Source organism: Carcharodon carcharias, chromosome 9, assembly GCF_017639515.1.
Source record: "Carcharodon carcharias isolate sCarCar2 chromosome 9, sCarCar2.pri, whole genome shotgun sequence".
Lineage (NCBI taxonomy): Eukaryota > Metazoa > Chordata > Chondrichthyes > Lamniformes > Lamnidae > Carcharodon > Carcharodon carcharias.
In genome coordinates this window covers 57,795,999-57,816,855 of record NC_054475.1, presented here as the reverse complement: position 1 = coordinate 57,816,855, position 20,857 = coordinate 57,795,999, and the positions used below count along the sequence as shown (strand labels likewise).

Sequence of the window (20,857 nt, the reverse complement as noted above, 5' to 3'; positions counted from 1 at the left end):
ATAACTGCCAACCTGCAGAAAATCAAGGTGATTTGAGAGTTCCCACAGCCAAGAACCATCACAGAATTACAAACGTTCCATGGGATGGTCAACCTAGTTGGCAAATTCCTACCAAACTTGGCAGAAATCAACGAGCCTTTATGACAGCTGTTGAGACAAGATCAATAGTGGTGCTGGAAGATGGACCAGCAAAATGTTTCTGTCAAGATCAAAAATCTTCTAATTTCACAAGGAACTCTAACGCACTACGAACAAGAATTGCCAATAATTGTAGCTGCGGATACATCATCTACAAGCTTGGGCTCAGTGCTATATCAAGTTCAAAAAGATGGGCAGCATCACGGCAGAGGCAGTCACTACATCATTAAGAAGAATCTTCACAACACATAGCATCCTGGGGTTGTAGTGTCAGACAACATTCCTCAGTTTACTAACAAACTGCTCCACAACTTTGCACAGGAATATGGTTTCATGCATCTGACTCAGTCAAATGGAGAAGTAAGAAAAAGAGTTTGAGCAGCTAAGGAATTAATGAAAAAGGAAGATATTAACTTAGCTCTTCTTAACTGCAGAACCTCTGCTACAAAATGCGTTCTCGACATCAGAAGTATTGATGGGAAGATGTCTGTGAAAAGCTTACATTCTGCCCAGCTTAAACAGCTCCTTGTTTACACTCCACCCAGTGACTCTCCACACGGTTTACACTGCCCGACCTACACTCTGTGTGGTTAACATTCTGCTCGGTTTGGACTCTGTCCTCTTCAAACTGCCTGGTGTTATTATCGGTGTTATCAGCAATAGTCAGACCAGAACAAAAATGTTGAAAAATAATAAACCAGTAGCTTCATTGCACTTGCTTTAGCTGAAATGGGGACAATTTCAACCTAACCTGGCACATGAGAAAATGCAGGATTGTACAAAATGTTCATTTTACACCACGCCTAATATTGATGTCCACTGATTTCAATGGAGACTAAAATTGAGCAGTGTATAACATGAATAAAGCAATCACTCCCATCAGTTTCCCAACAGGCGGCTGGTTAAAATTGCCCTGTTGGGGGGAGAAGTCCAGGAGCGGGTGCCGGTGACTGGCCTTCCGATCGGTGCCGCCAGTCGGGGTTTGGCCGGGGGGGGCGGCGGTTGGACAGGCAGGTCCATCAATCCAGTTAATTAGCTTTCTAATGGCCTTAATAGGCCGTTGACAGTTCAGTGGGCGCGCAGCTGATTCATATCCCCAATCATTTTATGCACCAATGAGTGGGCCCCGCCCTCACTCGCCAACCAGAAAAACTTGCCCATAGTGTCTGTGCTGTATGACATAGGTCCAACCCAACCGAACGTGAAATGACGCACGATGACGTTGCTGAGCATGCTGATGTCAATGCACAGTCACACGATAGTTCGGTCAGCAGACACACACTGGAGCCAGCAGCATACCAGCCGACAATTAAAAGGCCTAGTGAGGCCATCAAGTTATTAATTGAGTTTAATTTTTCACTGCCCATTCAATCTAATGGTTGGCAGGCAGGTGAAAAGGCTAAGCGGCCTTTGCATTTTTTTGGAAGCCTCAACCATGGGCGGGATGAGGTTTCCAAAAGGAAATACAAATAAAATAAAAGCTTCAGTTTTTAATTAAAAACATGTCCCTACTCATGTGACAGAGTCACATGAGGGGACATGCTTTTTAAAATTTTTCTGATGTTCAATAATTTGTTCAATATATTCTTCATCTCTCTAAGGGAGATTATTTTGTGCTCTCTCACACGCACGCACAAAGTTTGTGCTCGGCCTGCTTGCCCTCCTCCCCCCGCACTCACAGGCAGCGCTCTGTGCTGCCACTCAAGTATCACGCTGGATGGGCCTTAATTGGCCTGCCTGCGTAAAATCCCGGAACACTGCCGATCGTGGGCGGCGGTAGGCTTCCCGACTGCCCCCGCCTGCCCCCGCTGATCCTGCACGCCAATGGCAAAATTCTGCCCATAGTAACACTACTTCAGTTTTAACAATGCTATTTTTCTAATAAATAACATTATTACTCAATTGCAACATGAGAATTGCACCATATGAAGTAGTTAGCTGCTGGAGTTCTTCATCTCCCATTATATATTTAATTTAAATTGAATCAAAAATCAGATTTTTGAAGTAATTATTACACTTAGTTTAACTATCTTCTGTTTATCAGTTCCTATCTATGTCTGGAGGGAGTTTTGAAGCTATATGGGAACGAGAGGTGGCTATTCTTTTTGAACAATAGGTGATGCTGCCATCATCAGGAGCTTTTTAGTACACATGGTGAAAATGACAAGTTTCGTGTACTGTTTCTCAGTTAATGACTCTTTCCACTGGTAATAATTCAGCCTCCTCACTCTGTCAGTTTCCGTAACTTCTCTCATCCAAGTTCACCCTGTCCTGTAAATTACATTTGAAAAATTGACAGAAAGAAAACAAATCAAATGTTAACAACTAATTACCAGGTATATAAAAAAGTTACTTATTAAAGAATTATTGGGTGAAATTTTACAGCAGTGGAATTTTACGTTCCCATTGAAGTCAGTGAAGTTTAGAATGTCTTGCCACATTTTACGGTGCCGTTCCTGCCCCAGCAGGGACATAAATTTCAGGCTGTTGATGGTGAGGCCTGCTTTTTAAAATCTTTCCTAATGATGAGTTGTCCTCATCAAAAGGATTCCTAATGTCCATCTTCCCTTTAAAGGGGACCATTTGGATGTGCTGATGACAAGGCTGGCACTTATTGCAGATCCCTGCTCCCCTTGAGAATGTGGTGATGGGCCTTCCTCCCATTTAAAAGGGTCTGGCCTTGAGGTTCCCTCTCGCAAAGAGGACCCAATTCTGAAATCCTCTTCTGGTAATGATATTTTACTTGTAAAATGGCAAAGTTCCCTCTTTGCAAGGGATCTTGATGGTAAGGCTCTCTCTTTAAAATTAGTTCAGAATTTAAGATGATGTAACAGACACAGCCTCACTTCAGAGAAATGATGAGAATGTATGGACCTTAACCACAGAGCGTTTGTTGTCATGGCAACTCATCAGATTCCAACACTCAGGAAGATAAAGTTGTTTTTTTTCCCTCTTTCCTAACTCCAGAACTCAGTGACAAAATGTATTTATATGAAAAATGAAATTCTCCTGAGATTGTTTCAAGTTATAAGCCTGGATGAGGACAATTCATAATTTCATAAGGGCATATTGTGTGAAAATATACTTTTGAATATACTGTTACATATACATAATATGAGCGTGTCAAGACTAAGAAATAATAAAATGCTTCCAATGCTGAGAAAAGTACCTGTGTGCCCTTAGTCTATGGTGATAACAATAATTACAAATTTATCCACTTAAGATACAGGGCTTTTGAATAATACTAGAGAAAAGGAAAGGAACTGGCCCAATCAATTGTCATGTGGGGTGAATCCAGATATCAGACATGGTTCTTTGGTAGCCTAGTATTAATGCATCTGAGTCAGAAAGTCAGAGACTTGAACACATAGGGTGGAATTTTCCGTGCCCACTCATGGCGGGCATGAATGGACAAGTTGGCAGTAAGGCCAAAAATCGGTTTCACGACGTTGTGAAACCAGCTTGCAATCATCCGCTCCGTCTGTCAATGGTGGGCCATGTTTCCCACCGTCACACATCCGGAACCTCATAGTAATACATCTGCATATCATTATAAGCCCAGCTTGCCAGAAAGATCCCCCCAGTCTGGATCAACTGAGCACATCGGCGTGATTGCACACCAACATATTTCACAATAACATTTATAAGGCACATACCTGGTGAACTTCACTTCAAGGGAAACTTGGAGGTGAGTGCACAGTAACATTGCGCAGCATTCGCGAGGATCACCTGTTGGACCTCAAGGTTGAGGCGCTGCCCATTTAGGCGAGGGCACAGACAAATCATGTTTTCCTGGCTGGCTGACAGTGCGGTTCCGGGGAAAGGGCTGTATTGCAGTTGATGGTCATCCACAAGCATGTCTGGTGGGGATGGTGTCGGGGGGGGGGGGGGGGTGTGGCGGCGGCCGGGGGGGTCGTTGGGGAGGGAAGCAGCTACACATTATGGAAACCTTGTATAAAGTGACCATTCCTCTGCAGCTGAGACAGTTCAGGCACAGCCACATTGCCATGCTTGCAGTTGGGCCTCCAGATTATCTGCCCACTCAAGCAACGCAGAGGCATGAAAGTGCCATCAAATGCTCCAGAGCTTTTCACCTCTTGGGCACAGACTGCAAACTGATGAGCATTTTAGTGGACTGCAGAACAACTGGACAACTGGGCACGTTGTACAATCTCCTTGCTAAAGCTGGCCATGGAGCAGTCACTGGTGGAGACACTCACAGCCCCTTGCTATATCATCATTCTGGTTTGGACTGGTATCCCTCATGGTTCAAGCTAACAGTGCAGCTTTGCAGTGTGGTTTAGGAGAATGCCCACACCTGAGATGAGAGCACAGCAGGCAGTCCAGTGGGCAAAGCTGCTACCAATCGGTCAGGTGGAGTGGGGCAGAGGTGGGTGGGGTTTTAGGGTGGCCATGCAGCGCACTAATCTCTGGCCATCCAAGTGGTGGCCAGCACTCTCTGGGATGCGTTAAGGGACCTTCAGACTTAACCAAGAGAGGTTCTTAGCTAACCCACGCATTTCCCTGTTTCATCCTGCAGGAAGAGTGCATCAGGATCATGGAGTCTGCTGACCCAGCTGTGTGCCTCATGGCTTACAAGGAGCAGAGATAAAGGAGAAGAGAGTGACGGAGGTGCCTGGCTGTGCAGAGGGAGGAGCAGCACCCTCAGGAAGAAGGGGCGGTTGGGGCTCCCACACACACCACTGAAAAGCCACAGCGATCTGTCACTGGTTGGTGCCTAGCTAGACCCAGAGTCTATAGATGGCATTTGTCATTCTGCAGATGACAAAGAACCAGTGTTGCCAAAGACCGTGCATGTTTAGGGAACTGGTCGGTCACAGCTGCCACCTGCTGCAGGATTTGGCACCATGGGGACATTGAGGGCATCCTCTGCCAGTGGCTGTGAAAGTGTCCACAGTGCTCAATTTTTACGCCAGTGGCTCCTTTCAGGGCTCCACAGGTGACCTCTGTGGGATACCACAAGCCTCCAACCACAAGTGCATCCAGGAGGTCACGGACCCCACCTTCACAAAGGCACACAACTTTGTGCATTTCACCTGGGATCAGGAAAGCCAGGAAGCAAAAGCGCTGGGATTTGCCCAGATCTCAGGTTTTCGACTGACGCAGGGTGCCATCGACTGCACTCAGATCTCCGTGGCAACAAGTGGTCAACTATGTCAATCACAAGGGCTTCCACTCACTGAATATTCAGTTGGATTAGCTCCTTGGGAACAAGGACTATCCTCAGAGGACATGGCTGATGATGCCCATGTGGTGGCCTCAGGCTACAGCTGAGAGAAGGTATAATGAGGCTCATGCTGCATTTCACAACCTGGTGGAGCAAACTATCGCAATGTTGAAAATGAGGTTCCGGTGCCTGAACCAGTCTGATGGAGCCCTGCAATAGTCCCCAGAGGGTGTCACACATCGTCGTCGTCTGCTGTGCCTTTTATAACCTGGTGCTGCAACATGGAGATGAGCTGACTTAGGGGGAGGTGGTGGAGCTGCGTGTCTCCTCCAATGTGGTGGATGTCGACGGGGATGAGGGTGAGGAGGTCCCTGAAGGCAAGGATGATGATGATATGGCCTCGCACTGGTCACACGAGGCAGGTGTGCGCAGGAGGCTCTTATAGCTGCTAGATTCGTGGAGGATGATGATGACGACATGCAGTGAGGAGTCTCCATAGATCCTCACGTTACATCAGTGAACGTTTGACTCCTGTTTGGCTGATGACAGCACACATATCCTACGTGATAAGGCTCCTGTCATGGAGATGCAGTGGATGCCCATAGTCTCTACATTCCAGGAAGTTGATGACGACATGCGGTGAGGACATTCCATAGATCCTCACAAAGCTTGTGTGAATGTCTGACTCCTGTCTGGCTGATGGCACCTCACTTCTGCTCTGTGAACAGGATCATATCATGGAGATGAAGCGGGGAAATTTAACTTCTCCTGATCCTGTGACATCCGTCATGAGCTGAACCTTTCAGGACCACACAGTCCCAAACACAAATGCTGATGTGGGGTGGGCAGCCCCACCTCAAAGGTGCTGGGAGCACAGAGAGTGCCGCTGGCCCAGGACATTCTGGCGGCAATGATAAGCCCCATCGAGCTGCAGATATTACTGATGTGTCCAATGACAGTGAAGGCATACCATCAGTGTGCTGGGAGGGTTGCACAAAGCACAGAGAAGTGGCCCTGGACTGAGACACCTGTCTTTATCTTGTGCAGGGACCAAAGTTTCACATCTGAGTGACACAAACACTGCTCATCATAACAACGAGCCATAGGCAAGGAGATATTCTTGGGAGTTTATTTACAATAGTGAACATTAAGTACAAGTGATTGCCCAGGCTGTGCAATTACATCTTCTTAACCTTTCTAATCCTGTCGCTACGTCTTGGTGCTTCCCTGACATCCACAGTGAATGTGGAGGCAGACTACTGACAGCTACACCTTGCCTGTGATGACCTTGACCAGAGTCCTCTTGACGGCCAAGGCCTGGAGAACCCTGGCATGCTTTCGGCGTCCTGCTGAGTGGCAGAGGTACCTTCCTCGGCCTGTGGAGCTGGATTTGCTGGGGTTACAGGGAGATGGGCTGGACTCTCCCGGAGTCCCCTTCCCAGGATAGCCCCAGTGTGTGCATCGGCTGACCCTCCTGCCTATGGGTGCGCGAGGGCCCCTGGCTGACTCCTTGAGGAGAAGGAGAAGCTGGAGTGAGATTGAGCAGCCCCGCACCCCTCTTGCATTGACACTGTTGGAGGCTAACTATGGCGTCAGTGATGGAGTTCAGTCCATGCAGCTGTGCAGGACCGATGTGCTGGGCCAAGGTCTCCATGGTGGCTGCCATCCTACCACTGTTGACCTCAGCGCTTTGGCATGCTGGTGCTATCACCTCAGGCTGAAGGTGGACAGACACCTCCAATGTGCCTTGCAATCTGAGGAAGGCAGTGGACATCCCTTCCTGATGTTCCTGAGCTTGCCTTTGTAGGTCCAGCAATTGAGACATGACCAAGTCCACAGGCTTGTCATCTGACTTGGACTCACAAATTTCTGACCTCCAGTAGTCCTCTGAGTGCTGGAGCCTGGGAAGTACCTGCCTCCACTTGCTGTTGATCAGACAGTGTGATGTGCTCACCAGATTTTGATCCCGAGGCTACTCTAAAGTTTGGTCCCAGTGAGGTGTGTGTCTCTATGCTGGTGTGGAGGGTGTTGCTAAGTGCTGTGATGGGTCTTCAATGAGGGTTTCAGCAACTTCCTTTTCTGTGGTGTTGTCAGGGCTTGAGTCTAGGACCTGGGTCCTCCGTTTTTTTACCCAGATGTGCCTGCGAAAGCAAAGGGAGATAATTAGTGCATGGCAGGGGACTGCAGAACAGGACACATCACTCATAGCATACTTGTCTGATGGATGTTGCACTGCTGGATCCTCACTTGGTGAAGCATTGCTAACTTCACCATCAAGACTGCAATGGTCTGAATCTTCACCGGCCAGCTGGATGACTCTATTTTCAAAGCCCTTGAGGACCCTGATTTCGGATATTCCTCTACCAATCTTGTTGTGTGCCAGCTTGTCCTGCATGAATACAGATGGAGGAAGTGTAAGCAGGATGCCTGCCAGGCCAGGTGATAAGTATGCCTGTCATTTTTGGCTGTTGAGTGGTGCCATGGACAGGATGAGGACAATGAAGGTGTGTGTGAGAGAATGAATGGTGATGTCCCTTGAAATGGCAGCATGTGAGATCCCTGCGGTGTGTGATGGGTTTGTGGGTGTGTGAGTTGACAGTGATGAGAAGAGTGACTTACCCTGGTGGAAGGGAGGGGATCATTCATTCTCTTTCGGCACAGGGTGGCTGTCCCCTTTTGCAGGGCATTGGCACTGATTATTGCTGCCACTGCCTCCCGAGCCAGATTGGTGATGTTGCTGCGCATCCTGTGGTCAAAGCAAGGGTAGAGGTCATCACGACGGGCCTCCACGGCATCCAAAAGGCACTTGAGGGACACGCCATTGAATTCAGTGGGCTGCTTTCTTCTTGTCTTTTGAGGCCAGGTGTCCCATGAAGCACTGAGAGGTGTGCGCGCAGCTGCACTTTAGATACAGCACATGGCGTGAGAAAGTGGTGAGGTGATGGCAAGGTGGGCGAATTGGAGGCCATCTGCTGGTGAAACGGTGTGTTTCCTGCAAATGTATGATTAATGAGGCCAGATTGGGACAATATGGTGCGAAAAGCCGCCATCGTGGCCAGCGGGTAAAACGTTCTTTTTCCCGCTTGATACCGCACAGTGCAAAACTGGAATGATTCTGCCCATAGTCTATGTTGACACTTCAGTGCTGTGGTGAGGGAGTGCTGCACAGCTGGAGGTGTCATCTTTCAGATGAAATGTCAATCTGACCCCTCTCAATTGAGCCTAAAATATCCCATGGCAGCATTTCAAGATGACCTAAGGAGTTCTCCCCAGTGTCCAGGCCAATACTTATCATTCAACCAATGCCGCAAAAACAGATTATGATCTTATTTTTATCACATCGCTATTTATGGGGTTTTGCTATGTGCGAATTGGCTGCCATATTTCCTACATCATAGCAGTGACTACACCTCAAAAAGTAGTTCATTGGGTGCAAACATGCTTTGGAATGTCCTGGTGTCATGAAAGGTGCTATATAAATGCAAGCCATTTTTTTTCTTCCAGGAAGATTTTTATTAACTTCAACCATGAAGGCAGTGCAGTCACTACAATTATCTCCACTGCACATGACTTACAGAGGACCAAAATCAGTTGAGATTTCCAGTCCTCAATGGAACTGCATTCCACTTTGAGTAACTACCTTCAGCAGAATAGAGGAAAAATTTATCGGTAGAAGTCAAAGAAAAGCAGGAAAAATTTCAGGAAGTTTTTTGGATAGCTCTCAGCCAATTATTGACAATGGAAAGCTTAGGGCCTATGGCACCTCTTCCCATTCCATAGAAGTATTTAACCCTCTATTGACTGTCACCTAATCTTCAAAACATTTTCTACTTTAACTTCAACCTCTGTTAACCCCATTCAAATCTTGTCAGGTTGGTTGCTGGCGAGGGTTGGCTGTGAGGCTGATGGATAACTTAAGCACCTCACGGCATTTTGAATCCTGCATTTCACAATCCTCAGATACTGAAGCAGTGTGTGTCCATATGCAGCAGACCTAGACAACATTCAGTCTTGGGCTGATTAGTGACAAGTAACATTCACGCCACACAAGAGCCAGGCAATGACCATCTCCAACAAGAGAAAATCTAACCATCGCCCTTTGACATTCAATGGCATTGCCATCACTGAATCTCCCACAATCAACATCCTGGGAGTTACCAGTGACCAGAAAATGAACTGGACCAGTCATATAAATACTGTGGCTACAAGAGCAGATCAGGGGTTGGGAATTCTGCGGAGAGTAACTCACCTCCTGACTCCCTAAAATCTGCCCACAGTCAGCAAGGGAAAAGTCAGGAGTGTGTTGGGAGTAATCTCCACTTGCTTGGATGGAGCTCGAACAACACTTAAGAAGCTCAATATCATACAGAACAAAGCAGTCCCCTTGAATGGCACCCCATTCACCATCTTCAACATTCAATCCCTCCACCACCAATGCACAGTGGCAACAATGTGCACCATATACAAGATGCACTGCAGGAACTCACCAAGGCTCCTTAGACAGCACCTTCCAAACCGGCAACCTCTACCACTGAGGACAAGGACAGCAGTCACATGGGAACACCACCACCTGGAAGCTCCCTCCAAGCCACTCACCATTCTGAATTGGAAATATATCTCCATTCCTTCACTGTCGCTGGGTCAAAATCCTGGAACACCCTCCCTAACAGCACTGTAGGTGTACCTACACCACATAGACTGCAGCAGTTGAAGAAGCAGGCTCATGACAACCTTCTCAAGGGCAATTAGAGATGGGCGATAAATGCTGGCCTAGGAGGTGATGTCCACATCTCGTAAAAGAATAATATAAAAAATGGAATAAGCAGCACAATGTTTATCATCCAAACCAACAGGGGCTGGATAATGGCGCAGAGTTGGGGAGGGTGCATACATGGTCAGAAATTATAGCAGCAGGAGAGCCATGTAGGAAAGCTATAATCTCCATACTTTGCTTTCAGTCTTTATTTATCAAAAGAAGAATTTGCATGTTTATACCATTTTACCACATCTCTCAAAAATGTACCAAAGTGCTTGCAGGTGCAGTGACTGCTGTTATTTAAGTAAAACCTTCTGCAGGGTCCATAATATCAAGATCAAATAACATAAAGCTCAACTTCTCCGATTGCCTTCACTGACTCAGGAAAATTAACAAACAGTTCTGTTGATCTCACTTGCCCTGTATCACTGTTATGTACTGTGTTATTTTTACAGCTTTACACTAACTTTCTTGTGTATTTTTCGTCCTTACTTTACCAAGAGGGCATTAGGCAGCCAGCTCCCAGGATTCTCACAATTTTAAAATTGCTGGAAAAACTCAGCAAGTCTAACAGCATCTGTGAAGGGGAATACAGTTAATATTTCAAATCTGTATGATTCTTCATCAGAACTAAAGAGAAATAGAAATGTGGTGAAATATAAGCTGTTTAAGGGGGGGGTGGGACAGGTGGAGCTGGATAGAGGGCCAGTGATAGGTGGGGGAAAAGGACAGATTGCCAAAGATGTCATAAACAAAAGGTCAAAGGGGTGTTGACGGTGGTGATATTAGCTAAAGGGTGTGCTAATGGTGACATTAAGGGTAGAAAGCGGGATGAGCAAGTGACAGATGGCCCTAGTGAGGGTGGGGTGGGGGGAAGGGATCAAAATAGGCTAAAAGGTGGAGATAAAACAATGGATGAAAATAAATTTTAAAAATAATAATAGAAATAGGTGAGAAAAGAACAAAATATATTTTAAAAATATATAATAATTATTAGAAAAAAGGGGATCAAAAAGGGGGTGAGGATGGAGGAGAGAGTTCATGATCTGAAGTTGTTGAATTCAATATTAAGTCTGGAAGGCTGTAAAGTGCCTAATGGGAAGATGAGGTGCTGTTCCTCCAGTTTGCGTTGAGCTTCACTGGACCATTGCAGCAGGCCAAGGACAGATATGCGGGCATGAGGGCAGGGTGATGTATTGAAAAGGCAAGCAACAGAAAGGTCTGTGTCATGCTTGCGGACAGACTGAAGGTGTTCCGCAAAGCAGTCACCCAGTCTGCATTTGGTCTCTCCAGTGTAGAGGAGACCGCATTGGAAGCAGCCAATGCAGTAGACTAAATTGAGGGAAGTGCAAGTGAAGTGCTTCACTTGAAAGGAGTGTTTGGGCCCTTGGACAGTGAGGAGGGGGTAAGTAAAGGTGTTGCACCTTCTGCGATTGCATGGGAAAGTGCAGTGTGAGGGGGTTGAGGTGTAGGGGGGGATGGAGGAATGGACCAGGGTGTCCCGGAGGGAATGGTCCCTATGGAATGCAGACAAGGATGGGGGGGGCGGGTGAAGGGAAGGTGTGTTTGGTGGTGGCATCATGCTGGAGTTGGCGGAAATGGCGGAGGATGATCCTTTGAATCCGGAGCTGGTGGGGTGATAAGTGAGGACAAAGGAGACCCTATCATGGTTCTGGGAGGGAGAGGAAGGTGTGAGGGCGGATGTGCGGGAGATGTGCTGGACACAGTTAAGGGCCCTGTCAACCACCACGGGTGGAAAACCTTGGTTAAGGAAGAAGGAAGACATGTCAGAAGAACTGCTTTGGAAAGTGGCATCATCGGAACAAATGCGATAGAGGCGAAGGAACTGAGAGAATGGGATGGAGTCCTTACAGAAAGCATGGTGTGAGGAGCTGTAGTCGAGGTAGCTGTGGGAATCAGTGGGCTTGTAATGAATATTAGTGGATAGTCTATCACCAGAAATTGAGACAGAGAGGTCAAGGAAGGGAAGGGAAGTGTCAGTGATCGACCATGTGAAAGTGATGGAGGAGTGGAAATTGGAAGCAAAATGAATGAATTTTTCCAGGTCCAGACGAGAGCATGAAGCGGCACGGAAGCAGTCATCAATGTACCGGAGAAAGAGTTGTAGGAGGAGGCCGGAGTAGGACTGGAACAAGGAATGTTCCACATACCCCATAAAGAGACAGGCATAACTGGGGCCCATGCGGGTACCCATGGCCACACCTTTTACTTGGAAGAAGTGAGACAAGTTTCAGGAGAAATTGTTCAGTGAGAGAACAAGTTCAGCCAGACAGAGGAAAGAGGTGGTGGATGGGGATTGTTCCTGGCCTCTGTTCAAGGAAGAAGCGGAGAGCCCTCAGACCATCCCGTTGGGGGATGGAGGTGTAGATGGATTGGATATCAATGATGAAGAGGAGGCGGTTGGGGCCAGGGTACTGGAAATTGTTGATATGATGTAGGGCATCAGAGGAATCGCAGATGTAGGTGGGAAGAGACTGGACAAGGGGACAGAGAATGGAGCCAAGCTAGCAAGAAATGAGTTCCGTGGGGCAGGAACAGGCTGACATGATCGGTCTGCCGGGACAATCTTGTTTGTGGATTTTGGGTAAGAGGTAGAAGCGGGCCGTCCGAGGTTGGGAGACTATGAGGTTGGAAGCTGTGGAGGGATGATCTCCAGAGGAGATGAGGTCAGTGACAGTCCTGGAAACAATGGCTTGGTGCTCAGTGGTGGGGTCATGGTCCGGGGCGGGTGGCGGGGTGGGGGAGGTGTAGGAGGAAGTGTCTGAGAGTTGGCGCTCAGCCTCTGCGAGGTAGAGGTCAGTACACCAGACAACAACAGCACCAGCTGTTCCTCTCCGCAGATACTGTCAGACCTGCTGAGTTTTTCCAGCATTTTTTTTGTTTCAGTTTCCAGCATCCACAGTATTTTGCTTTTTTCTCCCAATTCTACTTCATTTCCAGACAATTAAGTCACTAGAGCTTTGGTGCATGTTTGGAGGGTGAGTTTGTCCACTTTCTTTCAACCCTTTCTCTGATTATATGTTTTTCTCTGATCAACTACAGTTCTCGACAGTCTGGCTAAGATCTAGATGTTGCCATTTAAAGGACTGTAGCAAACACCTGTCCTGCCCTTTTATGATTTTCTGTATGTGAACAGATCACACATTGTAAGAAAATTATTCAGAATCTTCATTTTTTAAAATTACCTCACACTGGACAATTCAATGACAGGTTCAGTATATCTGAGTGTAAAAGCAGTAGAGCTAAAAAGCCAAAAGAAAATGTTAGAATCTGAAATTAAAACTGGAAAGGAATAAGGAGCAATGATTGAGCTCTTCAACCACCAGAAGATGCTCTATGATCTGACCTCTATTATAAATTATTGGCTCATCCTAAAATTATAAAACTTATGAAATTTAGAACTAAAGTCTACACACAAACTAAGGTTACTGATTGTGAGTACAATCCCTATTGTCCTCCTACACGCATCTTGAAGTTGCTGACCTCTCCTGCTGTACAGTTCGATGGACACTAGACACCTTCTTTACCTCAAGTAATCAATCACTGATGAGCCTCAACAACGGATATGGCTTTCAATCACTTGGGGAGATCACAGCCACATATACACTTTTCAGCAGAGGTTACTGGAAAACGGTGAGAGGTGATTTTCTTCTTCTCGCTATCAAGGGGATCTTTGGTTTCTAATAGTATTAGAAGATGGAATCTTTAGCATTCTTGGGTAAATGATCAATTTCTGAGCACACTTGCCAGATTCTTAGCTTCAGTGTTAATCAAGATTAAAATTGCAATAGGATTATCATAATCATTCCCCTTTCTTCCTGTGATTCCTGTTGCCTCCTGGAATAGTTCGGCTGACTGACCTCTGTTTGTTGTGCAATTTGATCATGTGGTGTAAGACAGTAATGTTGCTGTGATCTGCCTGAATCCAGATGCTGTGGAAAATGGTTCAGTCACCACAATATTGCATTTGTTCTGAACCAGCTTTGCCCAGTGGTAGAACTCTAGTCTTTGAGCCAGAATCTAGTGGGATCAATTGTCTTTGAAGGATTTGTATAGTAGCTTAGTGGGTATGAGTTTAAGTCCCACTATACAAGTTGTGCAATTGCATTCAATAAATCTGATAAGTTGTTAGCTATCATCACAAAAACCCAATTTGTTCATTAATGTCATTAATGCCTGGCCTAAATATGACTACCTCAGGATAGTGTCCAAGGCCCAACCATCTTCAGCTGCTTCATAATGAGCCTCTTTCAATCATAAGGTCAGAAGTGGGGATGTTCACTGATGATTGCACAATGTTCAGCATCATTCGCGACTCCTCAGATACTGAAGCAATCCGTGTCCAAATACAGCAAGACCTGGGACAAAATTTTTCATCCTGCGAACAGGAGTAAAATAGTGCACGATGATGTCAGGTGAGCATCCTGACATCATCACGCATTTGGGCAATATTTCGCTCAGTGGGTGTGCGCGGGTGCTGGAGTGGTGCCTGCCATTAATTAAGCACTTAAGGCCATTAACAGTCCAACTGACTGTGATTTTTCCTTGCCTGTGCGATTTTCTGCTCATCACATGGGCGAAACGGGCAGGGGGCCAGGGAACATTTTCACAAACCTCATCCAAGGGCAGGATAAAAAGGGTCAGCAGCATTGCCAGTGTGAGTAGTGAGCAGTTTTGGAGATAGTTTGCAGCTAGTTGCTTATTGGTACTTGGCAGCTTCAGCTCTGTTTGGGGCTTCATTCTTAGCATTTCCAGGCATCACTTCAGGACTCAGTGCTGTCTGCCAGACCCCCGGAGGATTCAGACCATGTGGACCCTTCCAGGTATCAGACAGCCTTCCCTTAGCCTGCTAATGGGGGCTGTGGTCCCTGCTGGAGGCACCTCCTCTGAGGAGGAAAGAAGGGGCAGAAGGGAGAGGAGGCCGGGTATCCTTGTGCAGCTTCCAGGGCAGGGACCTGTGGGAAGAGAGGCGCAGGCACAAGGGGCGCAGGGCCAGTAGGTAGTCCAAGGCAGAAGGGGCCACGGAAGACACCACTATCCTGCTGCCAGGGTTTACAGGCGGCGATGCAGGTACCTCAATATGTCTGAGGTGCGATGCCGAAGGAGGCTCCATCTCTCTAGGGAGACCGTGGCCTCCATTTACCAGATGATTGGGCCTGAGATCAGCTCCGACTGTGTGGGTGGACACCCAGTACCATTTGCTCTGGGGTCACAGTGGCCCTCAACTTCTATGCCTCTGGCTCTTTCCAGGTCAGCGGGGGATCTGTGTGGAGTCTCCCACTCAGCTGTCCACAGTTGCGTCAAGCTGGTGACAGAAGCTCTGTTCAGGCTGGTATTGATCTTTGTTCTTTGCCGTACAGCTGAGGCCAACCAGGCTGAGCAAGCCAGAGGCTTTGCAATGATTGCTGGGTTCCCCCGTGTCCAGGGTGCCATCGACTACACACATGCAGCCATCAAGGCGCCAGTGGGTCAGCCGGGTGCCTTCATCAATAGGAAGGGATTTCACTCCATGAACGTGCAGACAGTGTGTGACCACCGGATGCAGATCCTGCAAGTCTGTATAAGGTACCCTAACAGTTCCCATGACATGTACATCCTCAGACACTCCCAGGCGCCAAGGCTCTTCAAGGGCTCCAGCCCGCTTGGATGGATAGCTACTGGATGACAAGGGCTATCCGTTGAAGAGGTGGCTCGAGATGCCTCTCCGCCATCCAAGAACAGAGGCAGAGAAGTGTTACAATACGAGTCATGCCCCCAACAAGGGCGGTGGTAGACAGGACCATAGTTCTTCTCAAGATTCGCTTCCGATGCCTGGACCGTTCAGGCGGAGCACTACAATATCCCCCAGAGTGGGTGTCACTGATCGTGGTTGCATGCCACACTCTTCACAATCTGGCACTGGCAAGGGGGACCCACTGGAGGAAGAGGATCTTAAGGCAGCTGCACAGGCCACAGATGATGAATCCAGTAGTGAGTCCGAAGATGAGCAGGTTGAGGAGAACGCTGAGGACATGGAGCCAGACCTCAGTAACCTGCAGGGAGGCAGGGACACCAGGGACGCCTTGATCCAATACTCCTTCAGCTAGATTACTAAAGGTGAGCTTTAACCACATGCCAGTGCTGCCAATCCATCCCAGATGTCTGAAAGAACTCTTTCATTTGAACACAAGGAACACTCAGTGCCTGTGCAATAATGTTCAGAGCAATCTACATCCAGCATTACATACTGGCATTCCTCATATCATTGGAATAAAAAGGTGAAGCATACTCAGGCCTTGAAGACAAAAACACAATTTATGTCATTCTGACAATTCAATAATCTTAACAGAAATGTTTCTGGTATTCAACATTGGACCAGCACATAAAGTTAACAAAAATGAACATAAAACACCCGTGACCCGTCCGTCTTGTGCTCATGGTGCCTTTAACTTACTTTTGCGAGTGCTACATCTAGGTGTTCCCCCCTCGCTGGCACCTGCATTGGAGACAGCCTGTTCATTCTGCTGTCTTGTTGGCTCACCACCACCTTCTCAAATGCAATATGGAATGGGCGATAAATGCTGGTCTAGCCAATGACACACACAATCACCTTAAATGAATTTTTTTTTAAATTCCTTATAAGTCCACAATATCTGTGTTTGACTCTTAGCTTTGCAATCCATTCAGTTGAAAAATATTCGTCCATGTTCAGCAATGACCCGGGTTTGGATCAGAGCAAAGCTCAGGCACTCTCAGCCCAGTTCATCCCGCAAAGACCTCATCCAAAATATATTAGAATTGATACCTATATTGGGAGCACTGTGTCACAATCAGCCAATATCCTCAATTTCTCGATGACCATCCTAGCTATGTCCTGTCATGCATTTGGCCATAAGCATGGTCCTAGAAGTCCTCACCTTTTACTCCAGCCCCTTGAAGCCTCACAGCTTTAGATCAAACAAGGTAAAGATACTATCTATTGGATGCCTGGCTAGCTACATCAGCATTGCACAGCCTCACAATCTCTACCACTGGAAAGGATGAGAGAAACGCATCATGGAAACACCATCACCTCCAAATCACAATCCAATTTAACTTGGCAATATATTGCCATTTACTATTACCAGATTAATACCTCACTATTACCAGATTAAATCCCAGAAATACCAACATCATTGTGGAACATCATCAACAGAAGAGCTGCAATAGTTCAAGGAGAAGTCCCAGGAGGCCCACACCCACCTTCTCAGGGAAATGAAGAGTAATAAATGTAGTCCTATCAGGGTTGCCCACATCTTGAGAACAAAGAACCAAAAAGAACAAAAAAAAAGTACAGCACAGGAACAGGCCCTTCGGCCCTCCAAGCCTGCGCTGATCATATTGACCGTCACTAAAACATTTTGCACTTCCTGGGTCCGTATCTCTCTATTCCCATCCTTTATGAAAAGACAATTGATGCCTTGTCTACCTTTGTAGTGCATATCAAAATCTAATTTTTTCAAGACCAGAGAATTCTCTTGGTTAATATTTAACTTTCAAACAGTACTACTGAAACAGATTATCTAGTCATTCATCTCACTGTTTTTTATGGGACCTTGCTATGCACATATTGGCTACTACACGTGACTACAAAACAAAATCACTATATTGCAAAAGTAATCCATTGGACGTGGAGAACTTTGGAATATTCTGAATATATGAAAGATACTTTATAAATGTCTTTATTTTGAACATACACATCTCTGTTAATGTTGTTTGGTGTACTAAACAACAACAACTTACATTATTATAGCACTTTTAATGATGTAAAATGTCCCAAGGTGCTTCAAGCAGTGATTATTAACCACCTCTGAACATTGACACCAATGCTACAATGTGCCCCACCCCAGCCCCCGCTTATCATGGGACTTTCCACCCTAGCCTTGCACTCTGATCACTACTGACAACCCCAACCTCTGCCCAATCATCATTTCCTTGGCCCGCAGCAACCATTACCTTCCCCCAACGCAGTAACTGCTGCCTCGCAAACTTATTTCCCTTCCCCGGTCCTGAATCACCCTCTACCTCACTCGCCTAAAGGCTGCTTGAACGTCAACAGCATCCTCCAACATGTTTTCACCAGCAAGCTGCCTGTTGCTCTTAGTGGCTCACTGGCTCCATGGAAATGAGGCTCAAGGCCTAAGATCAGGGGAACCTCCAGCCTCACCATTCAGATGCAGGATGTTCCTGCATGTCCAAAAAATGGGCACCTCCAAATTTTTAGGCCAATTACTATTACTGGAATCCCTTTCACAAAAACTAACTGGAAATAGTTATCTTTCATATATAACCCCACATTGTGAAGTTTGATAGTTTAACTGTAACGGTTCTGGCCTCACTTTCCCTTAACACTTACGCTTTGCAGCAAGAATGAGAGAGAATCTGCTGCCTGATTTTTCCTTGTGTAGCCCTGGTAGGGTGGGGTAAACTGCAGGACTGCTAAACTGATTGAAATGAGGACCTCAATGATTGGATCTGATCTTTATGGCTGCTTTTATTATGGTGCCCTCCTGGGACAAAATTTCCAGTAAAGTCACAAATCCCTGTACATATGGAATTACTGCCTTGAAAACTTCCCAATAGCAAATCATCGCTCAAAAAAGAGCCCACTCCCATCTGAAGCTTGACCAGAGCAATGATGATATTTCCCACACTCTGTTTCTCAAGTATGTTGGGCTGAGATAACTGGGATTTGACGTGTTTCTTTGGAGAGGATTCCCTAGGGACCTTCTGGCTTGTAATTCAGAACACTTTGTTTACAAAGTAGTCAAAATGGATTATCAAAGATGGCAACAGAAATGAAAGCCTGTTTGATGTTTATGATAAATATGTTTGAGAATAATTTTAAAAATCAGGACTTTCATGTGAAAGATTAATCATTATGGTTTCATTAATGAAGACATTCATATTTTAGAATTGGGGTAAACTAGCACTGAGAGACCCTGCCCCAGATAAGGGATTGTGCCAAAATCATGTCTAATCCAATTGGCAGCAGGACCATGACAAATTAACCCCCGATCTCATTAGTATGGAACCAGCAAGCTGCAGGTATTAGTCATGGCCCCAGAGGTAGCTAGCCAGCCATAATGCAGTAGCAAATCAGCTGACAGGGATACCAGACAAGGGTGTAAGGTGAGTCCAGGGAGTATAGGAGAAGAGTCAGCAGTAATGGCAGCAACCCACAGTTTTAATGCAGATCTGTAAGGAGCAATCCTGCTCCTCTTGGCTCCATACTCAGGTAAGTATTTTTTAACATTACCGATTTGGTTGTGGCCGTATATAGACCAGGTAATGCTGAATGCAGCGAATCCACAGCTTGTTGTATTCAGAGAAAAGCAATTTCTGGCTTGGATCACATAGGTGCTATTAATATACTCAAGGGGGGCAATGCAAGATTTTGGCAGCTGTCAGGAAGTCTTGACAGAGCTAGAACCAATATAACATTGGACCTGTTATAACATTGAACCTTCTGTTCAGAGATTAGCCCCCTAAACTTTGCCTTTTTGTAAATCTCATCTTAAGCTTAGAAGGCATGGCAAGGAACCACGCAAGCATGCACCTACAAAATGTGGCCTGTCGCATTGTGACGTTGAATGTAAATACCAGTTGAGAAGGTTTACTTGAAAAATTATGATTTATGGTGTATCAAAGATCCAGTGTTCAATCTTCAGGCACTCAGTCCAAGAAAAATGGATCTCATCAGTCATCAAAGAACTCATTGCAAAAAAGTGGATCATATTTTGCTGTCTTCTTCAATATCAGAGCTTAACGACAACCCCTTTGCACCATTTTCCAGCTGAAAAATTGGTGTAATGAGGCTGATTTTCACCCCTTCATCCAGATTCAAGTCTATTAAAATAGCACACAGTACTTCAAACACTCAAATGAAGATAAAACAAATGACTTCAACTGAAATTAATCCTTTTTGGTCTGTTAAATTAATTTACTTTAGACATGGAGAATGGCTTTCATAGGCCGTGCGATGAGGTGATGTCTCACACGTGGTTTGTCTTACACAAATTGAGAAAGGGAATTTTGGAGCATTGATAATGAAACCTCCATTGTGCTATGTTTACCTTTCTCTTCAACCTGTCTACATTGTGTGTTTAACCTTCAGCAACTATTGCTTAATCTCAATCTAACTACAGTTATAGTTTTAGAATCTTTTACTGCCATTCAGTTGCTCATTAATGTTTAAACAATCTCCGGATGTACTTTTTTTCTCTTCTAGGTAAGGGGCATTAACACTATAACTGGAACTTTTCGCTGTTGCCCATTGTCAGCCCACAACATTCCCAAATCAAGTTTAGTACATGGTATGCACAGACAAAAGCTCCTGTTATCTCCCTGATTAATATTCTAACCTCAGAAAAGCAGTCACTACAGGAGCAGTGTAATTTTCCACTTCCCACACCAGCTATCCTTCTCATCTCCCTGAATAAGGTGATCAATTTAGCCGCAACTGGTGCAATATTAGGATAGGTGTGTTAAGTGGGAAAACCTACTAGAACTAAGTAGAGGCTTTCAAAAACAAATTTTACCTGGGGCCTTTGAATGAATCAGACAGATTCTGCTATATTGGCCTGAACATATGTCCCATCACTAATAAGCTATTGTGTCCTGCTATTAATTTGTCTGATTTATAGCTCCTCCTAATTGTCCTAATTTTTTATGAGCATTTCATTTGTAGAATTGTGCACAAAAATAAATTGTTTGTTATTGCAAAATATGAAGGA

General features: G+C 45.8%; 1 protein-coding gene across 4 annotated transcripts in view; it reads right to left on the bottom strand.

The window, feature by feature from the left end:
• Positions 1-20,857, bottom strand: part of LOC121282125 (bile acid receptor-like) — a 187,439-nt gene that overhangs the window by 111,291 nt on the left and 55,291 nt on the right. Inside the window, exon 1 of one of the 4 annotated variants that reach the window (XM_041195612.1) lies at positions 641-710. The exons of the other annotated variants lie outside the window; for them this stretch is intronic. The gene's annotated coding sequence lies outside the window, so the exon portion shown is untranslated. Of the gene's footprint in view, positions 1-640; positions 711-20,857 lie in introns of those variants that run through there. 4 annotated transcript variants of the gene reach the window in all.